The sequence below is a fragment of the Giraffa tippelskirchi genome, chromosome 5 (assembly GCF_054371585.1).
Source record: "Giraffa tippelskirchi isolate mGirTip1 chromosome 5, T2T-mGirTip1v1.2.pri, whole genome shotgun sequence".
Taxonomy (NCBI): Eukaryota; Metazoa; Chordata; class Mammalia; order Artiodactyla; family Giraffidae; genus Giraffa; species Giraffa tippelskirchi.
The window spans coordinates 172,924,944-172,940,209 of record NC_137279.1 but is presented as its reverse complement, the minus strand read 5'-3'; positions in this window follow the sequence as shown (position 1 = coordinate 172,940,209).

Here is a 15,266-nt window from a genome sequence, read left to right as displayed (position 1 = left end):
ACGTCTTTTGGTGGTGCACACTGTGACTCTGCATTTCTTCTTTCCTCTTTCTGCCTCCCTCCTTTCCTAGATTCCATGAACCTCATCCCTCCCTATCTTCACATGCTATTCTCCTGTCTGGAACACCATCTCTTCTGTCCATGTACCTTACCTGGTGTTATTCTCATATTTTTTAGGTCTGGTTCTTTTGTCCTTTGTAAAATTTCCTTTGATACTTCCAGATAGATTTTTATTTTTTTATTCATTTATTTTTTGGCCACACCATGTGGCTTATAAGATCTTAGTTCCCTGACCAGGAAACTAACTTGGGCCACCACAGTGAAAGTGCTGAGTCCTAACCATTGGACTGCCAGGGAATTCCTAGATTTAATCATATTTTATCCACCTATCTACCATTCATCCATCTCTTATCTCTTCACTTGTTCCAGAAGGATTTATGGCCTTCTGGATAGAGTTAGTGGCTGCCTCCTCTTGTGATTCCATAGCACTTTGTCAAACAGGTGAGTACCACCATACTTGACTGCATATGTTTGTTCACATGTCTGTCAGTCCACCAGCCTGGGAGCTCCCTGGGGGCAAGGGTTGTCTGACTCTTTCTGCTCTTAGCATTGCCCAGCAGACTCTGCTTCCTGTCCACCTCGCCCTGACTCTTCTTTTGCACACAGGCTTTCTCAAATTTGGTCTGTTGCTCAAAGAGAGAACGATGTCTGGAGTGACTTTGGGTTGAAATGGAGAGTTTTTATTGTTGTTTTGTTTTTCTGATGTCAAGAGAGATTCTTTCAAAATGCTGCTGTGAGACAGGAGAACTGAATGGGAGGCGTTACTGAGAAGTGGTTTCCTTTGCTTTTTCCCAGATCCATGAGATGATGCTAGAATTGTAGAGAATTTTGGACATTTTAGGGACCCTACGCTTGCCTTAGCTGCCTGGGTTGGGCAAATCTTTGCTCAGAAGTGGGGGAGGCCTGGTGGTTCTGTGAGTCCCTGGGGGCTCAAGGCAGGATGCTGGGGTATGAGCCAGTTCTGGATGGGGATGGACTCAACATTAGTCAGTTTTTTCTTGGTTATGTTGTGGTAACAGACACACCATAGCACGCCCCAAATAGGGGCTCTACAATAACAAGTTTACTTTTCTCCTACATTATATTTTGTCTGTGGTGGCTGTGGGTTGACTGTGGCTCTGCTGCATGCATCCTCTTTATCCCAGGATCCTTGCAAAGGAGCTGTGACATACTCAGGACAGAGAGCAAAAAGAGAAAGGTCTGAGCCACACACTAGCTCTTCACTCATATCTCAGGACAACGGCTGAGTCCAGTGTAAACTCTTCCTGCAGGAGATACTGGAAGCTGCTTGGCAGTGGGACACAGAAGCCTCTTACAGGGAAGTGGAGTGAATAATCAGGAGCAATAACACAATCCATCACAGGGCAGAACCATCTTGGGGACTCAAGCCAGATCCCATCCAGAGAGCTTTCTCATTTCAGAGTCCAATTCTAAAAGCCACCTCCTCTAAGAAGCCCTCCAGGATTGACCCTCTGAGTCAGGATTGATGCTTTTCCTCTGTGCCCCCATGGCTTTTTGTGTTTCTCATTCCACACCAATCACTTTGTGTGTGATGTCTATTAATGTGTATGAGCCTCCAGGCAGCAGTGGATGCTGAAGCTGGCTCTTGAAAGTTGATGGCATGCATCTCTTCCCAGCTCCATGGTCAGAGGCATCATGTGAGCAACTTGAAATTGGCCAGGTTGGAGTATTTACATCACAGAAAGTAGCAAATGCTACAAATAAGGACTATTTTCCTTCTGCAGAGGTAGCTAAACACTGGCCATTGGCCATTGTCCTGGAGTATGGACAGTGTGAGGGCCAGGTGTGCCGTGCTCACCTCTACCTTCTGACAGGGTCTGGTGGGGCATCAGCTGTTCCACAAATGATGACTGACAGCCTGAGTGAGTGGGGGGATGAGTGGGCGCACATTTGGGTAGTGATACAGAGCAGTGAGTGTATGCATGTCTGTCTGCACTGGAGTTCCTGTCTGTGTCTCTCTGCTCTTCCCTGGATCTCCTCCTCCTCCCAGTGCTCATTGCCTCAGGGGAGGTATGCGACAGGCAGAACACCAAAAGCCGGCAAACCTTTCTACTCTTTGTTCTCCAAGTCTCTGAGCTTGTGGAATTGAGAGAGTTTACAGAAGAAGTAAAGGGATCAACGGAGTGTCTTGAAGTAAGATAAAGAGAAGTCGAGGAGAAGTGCAGCCTGGCCTGTACGTCCTAAGTGACTTTGCTAGGAGGTGATAAGAGTCTCAAGAGGAAGGGCTGTGGGGGTGCAGCCAGGACGCAGTGCCATGGAGGGGGTAGAGGGCGGCCAGACATGCAAGGTCACATCAGGGGTCTAAGATGCAATCAGTGTGGGCCAGTGCCGTGTCCTTACCCCACACCTTGATACCATGTAAGATCCCCAAAATGCAGAATGACCCCAGAAATGTGGGGTAAGAAATTAAGTTATAGGAAACAAAGAAAGTGACATTTCTTGCCCTCTTACTCCCATGCCGGTTCCCAAGATTGAGACCTGAGGGTTATACTTGCTGCTCATGAATGATGTAGACCAGAGGTTGGCAAGTGTTTTGTGTAGAGGACCATATAGTAAATAATCTCAGCTCTGCGGGCCCCATAGTCTCCATCACAGCTGTTTAACTCCGCCCTTGCAGCGAGAACACAACCACAGGCATATATAAATGAACAATGTGGCTGTGTTCCAGTAAAACTTCATTTATGGATGCAAATTTGAATTTCATATAATTCTCATGTGTCTTAAAATATTCTTCTTCTGATATGTTTTTCCCCCAGCCATTTAAAAATGTAAAAGACAAGGGACTTCGGTGGCAGTCCAGTGATTAAGACCTCACCTTCCAATGCAGGGGTGCAGGTTCGATCCCTGGTCAGGGAGTTAATATCTCACATGATGTGCAGGGGAAAAACCAAAACATTAAAAAAAAAAAAAGCAATATTGTAACGAATTCAATAAAGACTTTAAAAGTGGTCCACATGCAAAAAGATCTTGAGAAAAAAAAATGTGAGAGTCAATGTTCATTCATAGGCGGTGCCTGGATTTGGCCTGTGAACTATAGTCAGTGGACTCTGATCCAGACTGACGAAGTGCTTTGAGTAGTCAGTTGTCCATCACAAGTCAGTAGAGTAGACACACTGGGCAGAGGGGGCGGAAAGCAGACTTGTTTGGAGGTCACAGCATGAGCCTGTTTGGAGGGAGGACACCCCATCTTCTCTTTCTCTGCACCCCACCTCCCCTCAGCCCTGCTCGGGGTCATTCTGCATGGCGCCTGCTTGCAAGAAGCTGGGCCCCCTCCTTGGGCGGGTGGCCTGACAGCTGGACTCAGCAAGGCGGGCGGGCCGGCCATGTTCAGTCTCTGGAAAATGAGTGTGGACACGGCTTGGGCCCCGTGGGGCGGCCCACCCTGATCTACCCAGATCATGTTCCCGGCGGCGTCTGAGCGCTGTAAACACAGCGGCTGGACAGGCCACCTCTCCAGAGGCCCACTGAAGGCGGCCCTGCCCAGGAGGAAAGGATTGGGGCTGACAATTTGACATAAACCACGGGACAGTGTCCGGCGGCTGGGGAAGCTGAGCAACCCCCTCTGCAATGCTCCCACGCTCGCTCCAGTGGCAGCTGCTCCCAATTACCGTCTCCTGTGGAGCAAGGGATCTGTAGAGTGGAGTGGCCCTTGAGAGATCCCCCTAGCTACCCCTCCTGGCAGAGGTAGGGAAACTGAGGCCCATAGACACTTGCTTAAGGCCAAGCAGTCATTGACAGACAGGGGCTAGAAACTTGGTCCCCAGCCTCCCAAGACAGGGGTCTGGATCCCTCCCAGGGTGATCTAGAGAAGAAAGTCTCTAGAGGGGCACCTGGGATCCTATCCCTTAGCTTTCAGCTGTCCCCTGGTGGGGAGGGTGGTTTCCTTTGGACCCATCCAGAACACTGGAGTAGAAGTCAGGGACCTGACCATCACGCCCAGCACTGACCCTAGAGGTTTAGGGTGCTCATTTCCAGCTGAGGAAACAGCCTAGGAGTGGTGAAGTGACTTGCCCAAGGTCACCCATCTAGTCAAAGGGAGAGCTGTGATTTGAACCCGGGCTGTCAGATTTCTAAGTCTGTGCTCTTCCTCGAGATGCCTTGGTCCAGCCCCAGCCCTGGACTTGTGGGGCCATGCAGGCAGGTCTCTGCCCCTTGGGATGCTGTGGAAGGTCTTCAAGGGCTCTCCAAACTCTTGGGATGCTGAGTTTGCTTCCCATCTGAGGATACCTCTGCAGCAGCTGAGCCGGTGATCCAGATGCCTTTAAACAGACCCTCACCCCTCTCCTAGTCCCTCTGACATCATGGGAATCTCATGCTTTGACCCCAACCTCCTATCCGGGACCAGGTGGACTCATACATGGCAGGTCTTAGTTCCCTTTCCTGCCCTGCCCCAGGTCCAGCGACTGCCATGGCACCTCAGTCAGACACAGTCAAAGCAGACACATGGGCAAGTGTGCTCCATTCATTGACACCCACAAAGGAGTGTATGTGGGAAGTACAGGTGATGGGCATTTACTGTGTGTCAGGCTGGTAAATGCTTAACCCATGCCGTCTCTCAAGCATTTTGTAGCTGGGCAGCTGTTCCCATGGAACCCATCCATGGTAGATGGAGGCATGTGCATGCTGGCCTGAGTGTGCAATCACGTGCAAGGAGACACATGCACGTGTCAACGCTCCTGGCCGTTTGACATGCACACCAGCTCTTGGGTCCAGGTATGAGGACGCACAGCCCCACATGTGCGTTCTCTCTCATACTTTTCCACAGGCAACTCTGGCAGGCGTGGCTCCACTCAGACCTGGGATTCACAGTCTTCTCTGGGGTCCCTCACCTTCTTGTTCTTGACATGTTTCAAAGTTCTATGCAGAGTTAGTTCTGAGGGCGAGGGGGCTGGGAGCCCTGAGAGTGGAAAAACAGGTGATTTGGAAAATTCCTGTCATTTTTGAGCTCTGTCCAAAAACACCCATGGGAGCCACAATGGGGTCTGCCGACATCCAGCCTTGGGTGGGCCTAGTGCCCCAGGGCAGGCCTGCTGCCTCCCCCGGCCCAGCCCAACCTGTTTGCTGACACCAAGCCTACCAGACTCTAGTTGCCTCACCTCCATCGAGGGTTCCTGCTGGAGAGCCCTGCGCATGCCCAGCTCACCCCTCCTTGGACCAGGTCTCCCTAGCCATGCACGCCCTCCTGTAGGCTGACAGCAACAGCAAGTGACTCCTAGTGCCAGCTGACTATGCGCTTTATTTTTATAACAAACCTATACAGTATGAACTATGGCTATGTCCATTTTATCAACAAAAAATACCGGAGACACAGAGCGGTTAGGCAGTAAAGCAGCTGGCCATTAGTCACACAGCCAGGAAGTGGAAGAGCTAGGCTCCACATCCCAGTGAGCTGGCTCCAGCGTCGGCGTCTTGTTCACTCCGTGGTCCTGCCTCTTGAGACACAGGTAGGTTCACCTGGAGAAGTGCCAGGACCTCAGAACCTCAGGGAGGACCAGAAGGAGAGGACTCGCGCCTCTTGTGGGCCGACTGTGTGCCAGGCCCTGTGCTGGGACTGCCCACTGGCCTCCCTGCCCCCAGACTCCCCCCACAAGCCATCCTGGACATGGCAGTTGGAGGATCTTTCTTAAAGCCCAAGTGGGCCCGGCTGGCCCAGCCCCTCTGGACGCTGTGGTCTCCTTCAGGGTCCCAGGCTCCCCATTACAAGTTTCCATGGGTGGGGCTGTGAGTGAGAAGGCAGTGCTGACAGTCAGTCCTCTCAGGTCCTGCAGCAGTGTAGCAGCAGCCCCAGGAGCAGGCTCATCTTTGTCTCAGACCCTGCCTGCCTGCCCTCCCGCCTGCCATCCACATGGTGGAAACGCCAAGGAACAAGGGCCTTCCTGTCTTCCCCTCTGTCCCCCTTTTCTAAAAATAAGCTGGAACCTTCCCTTCATCTGCCCCCAATTTTCTCCTGCTTGACCCCCATGACCCTACACCCTCAGAAGAGGCCACATGTGTGCCCACTGCTGGACAGATGGGCCAACCCTGCAGTGCAGATGGTGGGAGCGGGGAGCCCGCCCTGGCCTCTGCCCCAGTCCAGCTAGCCCCTCCAGCTATGCCCAGAACAGAGCACTGAGCCAGCCCCTGATCTGCAGGGCCGGGTGAAGGAGACCTTGTTTATAGCAGGAAGTTCCACCAGGGTTTTATGAGCTGTCATGATAATAATAATCATCACCCACATTTGTATACACTAAGCACTTTCACATCTGTTATCTCCTTTAGTGCGTGTGGCAAGTCCTTAAGATTGGTATTATTGTTAATACTTAGATGGAACAGATGAGACCAGAGAGGCTAATTGACTTCCCTAAGGTGGCACAGCTGGGAAAGAGTAGGGCCAGGATTCAAGTTGAGATCCTCAGATTTGAAACTCTGCCCCTTGACACTGACCCTCCTGTTTGCTGACATCTGTACCAGGCAGTGACTTTGGGTGCTTTGTGCCCAAGGATCTTCATGCTTTTCTTTTAGCTGTTACTTATGAGGGTCTTTGTGTGTACTGGCCGTTGTGTTCGGCACTCCACCACGACTTGGGAGGAAGGACTTATGGAACCTCATTCTGAGGAGGAGGAGGAGGAGGCTGAGACTCAGAGACGTAACTCAGCTTGCCAAGGCCATTCTGCAGTAAGAGCTGGCGTCAGAGTTAGGATTGAAGGCTGCCTGACCCCGAAGTTTTTCGTCTGCAAAATAGTTCACAGTAGTTGGTACCATGTCCTTCATTTTAATTAATTAATTCAATAGAACATCTTCCAGGTGTCTGCTCTATGCCAAGCCTAGGGACTCAAGGGTGAACACAAGACACTCAGGTCCTACCCTCGTTGGCTTCGTGATCTAGTGGGAGATGGATGTGAAAACGGCAATTATGGCGCAGGGCGATAAACCATTATTAGCCATAATAGCTAGCTTTGCACAGTGTTTATAGCTCACTGAGGGCCCCAAATGGAAATCTGGTCATTTCCATGTCTGCTAAAAATGGCCTAAAGGCTTCCTGCTGCTGTAGCATCACATCTGAGCCTCCTGGCCTGGGATTCAAGGCCCCTGTGATGGGGTGGAACCCACCTCCGCACCCTGGTCCCTGGCAAGCCCCCTGCTCCACTTTGTGTTCCAGCACCAGCAACTGCTAGAAGTTCCTCCTACACGAGGGTGTTTCTCACCTCCACGGCTTTGTCACTCAGAATCTCTGCCTTCTTTCCCAACCTTCTCCTGGTTAACTCCTATCCTGTAAGACTCAGCTCAGAGGGTTCTGCCTCCCCAGGCTGGGTGGGAGGGAGTTTCTTGTTACTAGAGATGTCTGAGCCAAAGATGGAAGATCAGGGCAGGGAGACAAATCACTTAACTTCTATGGACCTCGGTTTTCTTTTCTGGAAAATGGGACCAAGAATAAGCCTAACTATAGGAGGATAAATGCCTTGTTAGAGGGTGAAGCACAACAGACTGTGGGGGCTAAGAGAAGGAGTATAAACAGTCTGTGGGGTCACAAAAGCTTCCTGGAGGACTTAACCAAGGGGAAAACTCAGATGGGAATATTTTTATTTGTAGCGAATATTCACATGATGCGCTCTTTGTGCAGAGTGCTGCTCCAGGCCCTTCATATGTGTAATGTCATTGAATCCTTGTGACAGCAATATGAGGCGGGCACTGTCATTATCCCCATTTTACACGTTAAGAAATTGAGGCACAAGGAGATTAGGCAAAATGTTTGGGGTCACTCAGCTAAGAAGGGGCAAAGCCTGAATTCTAACCCAAGCACTTGGCTCCAGCGTTCACTCTTAAATCACCTTGTCATTACAAGGAGAGCAATAGGAGCGGAGGGTGGGGTCCACTTAAACTCTGGGGCAAGCATCACTGTACTTGGTAACACAGAGTAGTGTGAGTGTCTTTGTCCTCCAGGGAACGGGCAGGCCCTCTGGACCCTCACAGGCCAGGGAACTCTTGCTTTGACTCCACTTATCCCAGGGAAAGGAAGGCCTCTCCGTGAGGGGCTTGCCCAGGTGCCTCCTGCTCCGCCTGGGTAATGAGGCTTCGTCTGGGGGGCAGTGGCTGGGCTGGTACTGCCTCCTGGTGATAACCGCCCAACGCAGGCAGAAGAAACATTCTTCTCCTCATTTCACAGGTGAAGAAACTGAGGCCCAGCAAGACAGGAAAGGATGGGGCAGTCTCTAAAAAGGCAACTCAAAGCTGAGATTCTGGACTTGGAGGCTAGAGGATCTCCTTAGCAACGGTGGTACCCATCATCACCATTTCTGGGGCACTGCTAAATGGTGCACATCTAATGGGAAAACCTTTGTCAAACATCTAGTGCTAGACCTGCCCATGCCACCTGCTCAGTCCCTGGACATTTCCTTTCCTTCCCTCAGGAAATAAGTGAATGAGTGAATAAATGAGTGAATGATTGTAGAAGTCACCTAGAAACTTGGAGAAGGTGGGGGAGGCTTTCTTGCTGCTATGGACTCTTCCGGCTTCTGCCCCACTTGCTGACCTGGGCAGCTAGAGCTGGTGGCATCTGCTTAGCTCTGCCTGCTCTCCCTGCTGCCTCAGAGCTCAGAGCCCTGCATGTTTATTCTTATTCATCTCACACTGCATCCCCCTCCCCTCAACCTCCCAGCTCACGCTGATGTGGGCATCCGAGAGTCAATGGGGATTGTTCTTCTGACCTGGCTGAAGACCTGCTCTTCATTTCTGGCTGGAAGCTGGAGGGCAATGCTCAATCTGTGCAGAGCTGTGAAAAAACTGACTCCCCTCCCCCTCCTCTCATTTGTAGGGGCTTTTCCTACTTCCACATCACTTTTCCTACCTGTGACCTAGGGATATTTTCACAGCCCATTTTATCAGAGAAAAAGGCCAAGGAAAAGGAAATGATTTGATCAAGATCACAGGCCATAATTCAGGATCTTTGCTGCAAAATCATGATGATTCCCTGTCTCCCTGTCATTCTCCCTCCCCCTCCTCTTTCTTACTTTTCTTTCTTCTTAACACAAACATTTATGTGGAGGAGGAAGGGAAATAGGAGAAGAGAATAGGTGGGCATGATGGAGTGGAAGGGGTACTGGATAGGAGTCAGGGGCCTTCAATTCTGGTCCTGGATTTTCCACTAATTTACTGTGTCACCTTGAATAGGTTGCTTTCCTTCTCTCAGCCTCAGGTGTTTATGTTAATAATCTGGGGCAATGTCACTTCCATCCTTATCCTTGGGAGAATTGTTGTAAAAATAGATTCAGTGACGCAATATTTTGTTCTCACATCTGCTCACCCACCTGACTAACCAACATCCATCCGTCCATCTATCCATCCTTCCACTCACTTATCCACTTATCCATCCATCCACTCCCCCATTTACCACCCATCCACCCATCCATTCATCCTTTGTGTCCCTACTGTGTGCCATGTACAATAAGAGAAAGACCATGCTCTTTATGGCCTGGCTTAACTGCCATCTCCTCTAGGTGATTTCTCACCTGTGGAAACTGATCACTCGTCCCTGTTTCTTCCTGGACATTGTCTATCCGTTTTGTTACAGTGAGTCCTTAACCAGACAGGGAGGCCTGCTCCAGAGTCACCAGACCTGGCTGACTGGGCTGGCCCATTCTTTCCTGGTTCTGGCCTGCTGCAGCAGTCCCCAGTGCCACTCTGAGTCAAGCATCCCCTCAGTGCCTGTAACATGTCACTGGTACCTGTGAGCCCTGCCCCGCGCGCCCCCCCCTCAACCAGCCTCTCTGCACCCGGGGTGGGTTCCTGCAGGGAAAGTGCGCTTGTTGGGTGGGCTGTCAGCAGAGGTGGTCTCACTCTTCCCTGCTCCCTCCCTAAGAGTCTCTCCCAAGCTGTCAGCCACATTGGAAGAATTAGGGGCCTCTGGCAGAGGGAGTGGCTGGTCCTCATGGCGGGGATGGTACATGAGTCCTGACATATTGGCACTGTGTGTGCGCCGGCTGTGGGCAGTGAGCTCTATCTGTGTGGACGCTGTCTCATGAACTGTGTGCAGGGCCTGCTCAGAAAGTCTTTCTCCCTGATTGGCCCTATGACCTTTTTGGACCTGGGAAGAGCCTCCAGTGTTTTTTATTTTTGCATTTGTTGTAGATTCTGCTCATCATGTGTGGAAGGCTCCCCTTGGGATCCTATTTTTGGGTCTTGGGTTGTCGATTCTCTGTGTGACCTTGCAGGAGCCCTTTCCTCTTTGGGTTTCCATTTGCTTGTGGGGTTGCTGTGGTCCTAAAAGCCATTGAGTGGACTGCCTAGGACTCAGATCTTCATGCTTATGAGGGTCTGCTATGTACCCGATCCTCTGGGGCTGTGGGGTAAGTGGGGCCCATGGTTCCTGCCCTCATTGAACAGGGTCCAATGAGTAGTAAGTGCTGCTGGATGGGGTCTCCTATGCCTACAGGAGTGGGCAGCCGGGACCGGGGGAATGGGCACAGCCTGAGTCCCTAAGGACTGCACTGCCAGGGATGGGGGCTCCAGACAAGGACAAGACAAGGGACAGTGCTGAGGGCAACCATGACCATGTGGATGCCCCTCTACCTGCAAAACTCCAGGAACAGACTTGTTGCCTCCCTCCCCTTTTGTGATAACTAAACAAGACATCTGCCCTTCTCTTTATATCATTAAGAAGTAATAATAACTAAAAATGCAAGCATGCCAGGTCCTTGCTGTGTCCCGTGCAAAGCCTTTTATACACGTGTGTTGTTAAAACCTCACAGCCAACTATTATTGGTGGTTATCACAACCACCAACGAAATCCTATTATTATCTACAATATAGAGAGGAGGAAATGGACTGGGTGGGGTGGAGGCCCTGGCTTGAGATCTTAGAGCTAGAAGTGGCCAAGCAGGGATTTGATCCTGGGTCTGTGGGGTTGTGTTACTTTCTCAGCACCAGGACACTTCCTGAGGGAAGCAGGAAGAGCAGAACCAGTTTGTCCCAGCTCAGCGCAGGTAAGAAGCAATCAGATGGGCCTTGTGGGGCCTGGGAGAACCTGGGCCAGGACATCAGGCATGCCCGCACCTCTCTCGGGTTCTCAGTCAGCTTCTCTGTCCAGTAGGCTAATTTCTGGTGCTTCCTGGGAGGTGTGGAAGGGCTCTGAGGCATCTAGAGTCTGGCCCCATGAGAGAGCAAGGCAGGCAATTATGCGTCCAGCCCATCAGAAGAGGCAGAACCGCTTCAGTCTGGGCGGGGCCTGCATCCTTTGGTGGCATCAGGGCATCCAGCGTTCACCTCACAAAGCGCCAAGCCCGGAACCGGCGACACATGGATTTGATTGTCTGGGAAATCTGCTTGGGGGGCCTGGGGTAGGGGAGCAGGGGTAGAACAGCTGATCGGCCTAAAAATAGCACAGCCGGGAATGCTGAGGGGCTTGAGGGTGCCCCATCCCAAATTTGGAAGTGGCCCAGAGTGTTCTTGGTCGCCGGCACCCTACGTGGGTGGCTCGTCAGCACTGCGGCAGCAAGCACTGGGGAAGGGAGATCAGAGGTCGGTCCTGGCACGGCCTCTCGCTGGCTGAGCAGCCTGGGCAGAGAAACCCCTACTGCACCTCCACTTTGGCCACCTGATAATCCCTGCCCGGCCACCTGGCAAGCTGGTTAGGAGGGTGTATTTGGATAAATGTAAAATGGTCGAGTACTGTATACGTGTCCGCTCTCACTGTGAAAGGGGAGGGAGCCCTGGGGGAGGGCTGATTTCACAATAGTCGCCGGGTGTTGACAAGTCTAAGCTCTCTCTGATGAGGTTCACAGCTTCCAGAGCCTTCCCATGGCTCCCAGCCTCTTCTCATAGATGTTCCTTGTTGCTTCTTCATAGAAAATACTTCCTTTGAATGAGCTAAAATCGGAACATTCCAACTATCAAATGAGCTGTATTGATAGGAGGTGAGCTTTCTGTCACAGGAGGTATTCAAGACAGAGCCAGACAACACCTGGCAGGGAAATCATCTATGAATTAGACTAGATGTTGCTGGACTCCTTCTGACCCTCAGAGTCTAGCCATTTGTCCAAAGGGGCTACACTCCACCCTCAGCCGCAGAAGTGCCTTGTCCAGATCCGAGGCAGACACTCTACCCCTGGCCCTTCTGCACTGTGTCACACTAAACTCAGCACCCTCACTGACTCACTGCTCAGCGCCCAGTCCTTGCCACATCTGAGCCTCCTTATCTGGGCGTGTTCTAGTTCTCTGGTCATGTTTATTCCTAGGGCCTCAGTTTTCCCACCTGCAAAATGGAGATGCTGATGTTTGGCACTTCTGCTTTGCAGGGCTGAGCAGGGACAAGATGACATCAATTCACAGGCACCTCAGATACCACACCATCTGGTTCCCCTTCAGGGATTCTCCTCCTCTCTGGAGGACAGGCTGGGGTCTTGGGAGAAGGGACTGCTCGAGGCCACAGGTGAGACAGCACAGCAGAGCCAGCCCTTGAATCTGGTTTCTCGGTGTCTAGCGCTGTCCTCAGAGCGCACTCGAGCATGAACGGGTCTGATGTCACCATTATGAACCCGAGTTTGAGTCTTGCCACTTGCTGGCTGTGAGGTTGGGGGTAAATGACACCCCTCTGTGCTTTAGTTTCCTGTCAGTACATTATCGTGACACCTTACACAGTTGCTGAGGGGATTGGACGTGATCGCGTGGGGGAGGGGACCAGACTCTAAGGCAGTGCAGGATGGCTGGCTGGGAGTTCCCGAGTGCTCAGACGTGGGAGTAGAGGAGGCTGGGGAGTCAGCAAGGCTTCTTGGACAGAGAGGGAACAATGTCTTCAGCAGGCCTCCTTGGCTATTTCCTACTCATCCCACAGGTCGCAGCTCAAAGGGGCCTCTTCTAGAAGTTCTCCTTGAGCCACGAGCAGAGCTGGCCCCCAGGTTCTCTTGCACTTTGTGATGCCAGTTGACAGAAAGCTTCTTGACATGGTGTGGGAGACAAACGAACTTGGGTTGGAACGCCTTACTAGCTGAATGAGCTTGAGCCTTGTTTTCTCAACTGTGAAATGGGCATTGACAGAGTCAGCCTTATAGATGTGCTGCGAACATGAAGTGTTTGGTTTAATATTGAGGGTGTGCTTTTGCACAAAGACAATGATGATGACCTTTGTTCATTCATTAATTCACTCATCCATTTGTTCAAAAGCCTTGGATACATCCTTCTCTGAGCTTCGGCTGGGCATTAGAGACACAGCAGATAATCAAACAGTCCCTGACTGGCAGCTCAGATTCTAGGTGAACAACCTGCACGCTCACCATTCTAAACCCAGTACAGTGCACGTTGCAGTAGGTCCTCTAAGACCCAGAAGAAAGACAGGAGGAGCCCGCCTCCCCTGCAGGCTGCCAGCAGGAGTCAGGGAAGGCTTCACTGGGAAGGAAGCACTGGAGCTGAGATTGAAGGATGAGTTGACTTTGGTCAGGTAGGCAAGCTGGGGAAAGGCTGCCCAGGCCTAAAGGACAGCATGTGCAGCAACCCAGAGGTGGGAGAGGTGATGCGGACCCCTAGGCAGACTGTGGTATCCAGAGCATCAAGTGAAACCCTGGGCCCAAGATGGAACCAGTCTTGGGACCATCTCCTCACTTCGTCATCCATGGAGAGTCATGGCCACAAGGACCCTCAGGAGGGACAGGTTTTGACTGATGATGCTGATGCTGAAGATGACAGCATCTTCATCATTGATGAAGTGACTGATCATTAATGAAGTGACAGTGATTGATGTTGTGGCTGGCACTGTTCAGGCCCCGTTCCCCACAGACTGCTGCTTGTCAAGGGCTGGCACACACTCCCTCAGGTCAGGGTGTACAGGCACTGGGAAGTGATGACGCTCAAGGCTCCAGGTAAGCGGGAAGAAGCTCTATAAGCAATGATGCCCCCTCCCCGCATTCCAGCCTGGAAAGGCCCCGAGTTTGCTGAGTTCCCCACCGTGGGGCTGTGTCCACCTCTGTGTCCCCTGGGCCTAGTACAAGGTGGCCCCAAGCAGGTATTCACAGACATCATAGAATCGCATCCCTACATGGCCATTCAGATGGAGAATGACCCTCCCAGCGAGACAGTGTCTCCTGTTGGCCTGTACCTACTGGCCTTCTCTGTTCCATCCACTCGGTCAGTCCTGTTCCCCTCCAGTCTGATGCTCGGAGTCCTTCCTGGGAAGAGCCTGAGCAGGCTGGGCTGGCAGTCACTCTGCCCTCCCCAGGATCTGAGCCCTGACCCCAGGCACCTCCCATGGGCAGGCGGCAACCTTCCGAGGGCTCCTCGAAGCCATCCTTGTCTTCTTGAGGAAAGGCATCTGGGGCCCGCCAGCCCCTCCTCCGCCCAGGCGGGAAACACAATACGCCGATAATGATCTAATATTTATACAACGCCTTTCTACCAGATGCATCCCAACAAAGTTTACAAGCTGTCCCCGCTGACGGCACAATGTATTCCAGATCCTCCCCCGGGCCCCTGCCTGCCCCCAGCCTCCCGCCCCACTCATCCGTGCGTCCCAAAGGCCAGCAGAGCCTCCCTCATCCACCTGAGGGATGGAGAATCCAGGTGGCTGGAGGGACCGCCACTCCCATACCCTCTCTGGGCACTGCCCTGCAGGGCGATGATCTGTGCTCATAACCGGGGGTGTGGAAATAAGCTGTCCAGAGGAAGGCAGGGCTGCCCCAAGGGTTTTGAAGTTTGGCCAAAACTCACAGCACCCCGCGAGCCTCTCCCTAGCCCTCCACAGCCTCAGACCCGCGGGAGGGACAGGGGAGGGCCCGGCTGCCCGCGCGAATGTGCCTCCTCAGTCACTTCCTCCACGGTGGCTCCATGAATGAGGACTTGTGTTCATTCCCTCCCATAAATTGCCCCTGGTCACCAGGGCCATGTACTGTGTCAGAGTCCCTGACCACCGGCCTCGGACAAAACCTGCTTTGTGAAGTCCGGGTGGAAGACAAACAAATGATTATTACCTTCACGTATCCCCTCCCCCACCTTCTTTTCTTGGCCTGGAGTTAAGACCTTTTTTCTCTGTCAACAATCTTGACTTTGTTCCCTGAGAAGGAAACAGCTCCGGGAGGGACTTGCAGAGATGCTGCTTGCAAGAAAACCGTTTGGGAGGGAGGGTGAAAAAAGACAGAGGTTACAGGAAATGGCAGACATTTTTTGTTGAATTAAACCATTAGGAGTGACCCCCAAACCAGAGTGAGGCAGAGGGAACAACTGGAT